General features: G+C 41.3%; 1 pseudogene; it reads left to right on the plus strand.

Annotated features, from left to right (window-relative positions):
• Positions 1–914: 914 nt before the first annotated feature.
• LOC130038122 (uncharacterized) lies at positions 915–1,012 on the plus strand (annotated as a pseudogene).
• The last annotated feature ends 493 nt before the right edge of the window (positions 1,013–1,505 follow it).

The following is a 1,505-nucleotide window of genomic DNA, read 5'->3' on the forward strand; positions in this document are numbered from 1 at the left end:
CCCAAGTTTGATTTCTCTGCCCTTCTCGGAGAGCCCAGCAAGCTACCGAGATTATCTCGCCCTCATGGCAAGCCTGGAAAGCTATCTGTGGTGTATTCGATATGCCAAACACAGTAACAAGTCTCACAATGTTACTGGGCCGGCTTAAGCGAATCGATGAACAATGGGAGGACAGTGACAGTGACATGTAATGTATATGTAAATAGATACACATATAAATACACATGTAAAAACACATGCATATATGCTTATATGTATTTGCACATATATACATGTATATGTATATAATTTATATATAATCTGAATTATTAAATTTAATAATTTAATATAAAAAGGTAAAGGTAAAGGCCCTCCCGTTGATCGTCAATTTGCTTGAGCGGGCCCAGTAACGTCTCCATTGGAGACTTTGTTGTTACTGTGTTTGGCATATTGAATACGTCACGGGGAGCTTGCCAGGCCCTGCCGTGCGGGCGAGATACTCTCGGTAGGTTGCCAGGCTCTCCGAGAGGGGAATTTAATATAATCCATGTAATTTAATAATTTAATATATATTGCAGTTCTAGTTCTAGAGATTGAATACATAGTCTTATTCATACAATTTCTCTCTACTGCTGAGCTATATCCCAGCCCTTATATATATATATATATATATATATGTTTAATGTATGCATGTGTATGTAGCACAGCATTGTCCTTCCATTGTTCATCGATTTGCTCTAGTGGGCCCAGTAACATCTCCATTGTGAGACTTGTTGTTACTGTGTTTGGCATATCGAATACACCACAGGTAGCTTGCCAGATTTTGCCCTGCAGGTGAGACACTCTCAGTAGCTTGCCAGGCTCTTCAAGAGTGGTGGACGTTTTGAAACTGGCTCGGCCGGGCCGACAGCACACAAAGCACATAATCTACTGCTGTGATATCACATATACTAAAACTGGAATGATACAGAGAAGAATAGCATGGACCCAGCGCAAGGATTACACACAAATTTGTGTGTGTATATGTGTGTGTATGTGTGTGTGTGTATATATATATACATATATATATATATATCTCACTTGATCACTTGATATCGATTTGCTCAAGCGGGTACCAGTAATGTCTCCATTCTTCCCTGTTGCGTGCTAGCATAGCTCAATGGCATCTCTTCGTTCTAGGAACATGAAGAGCCTCAAGCTGATCATTCAGGGTCTTCACGAAGAAGTCTGACCATCTCATAGGCAGGCTTCCATGCGATCTTTTGACATCCTGTGGAATCCAGTCGGCAATGGCTCTAGTCCAGTGGTCGTCTCTAAATCTCATTACATGTCCAGCCCATCTGATTTTTGATGCCTTGGCAAAAAAGACAGCATCCCTGATTCTTGAGCAGTGACAGAGATTAGAAATCCGGATTCTTTCTTCATTTGAGTGAAGCATGGTACTCCAAGCATAGATCTTTCGATTCCTCTTTGGGAGACCCAAATAGCATTCTCATGCTGTTTTTGTAGGGCCCAAGTCTCTGAGG

The sequence above is a fragment of the Sorex fumeus genome, unplaced genomic scaffold, assembly GCF_029834395.1.
Source record: "Sorex fumeus unplaced genomic scaffold, SorFum_2.1 ptg000006l, whole genome shotgun sequence".
NCBI classification, from domain to species: Eukaryota; Metazoa; Chordata; class Mammalia; order Eulipotyphla; family Soricidae; genus Sorex; species Sorex fumeus.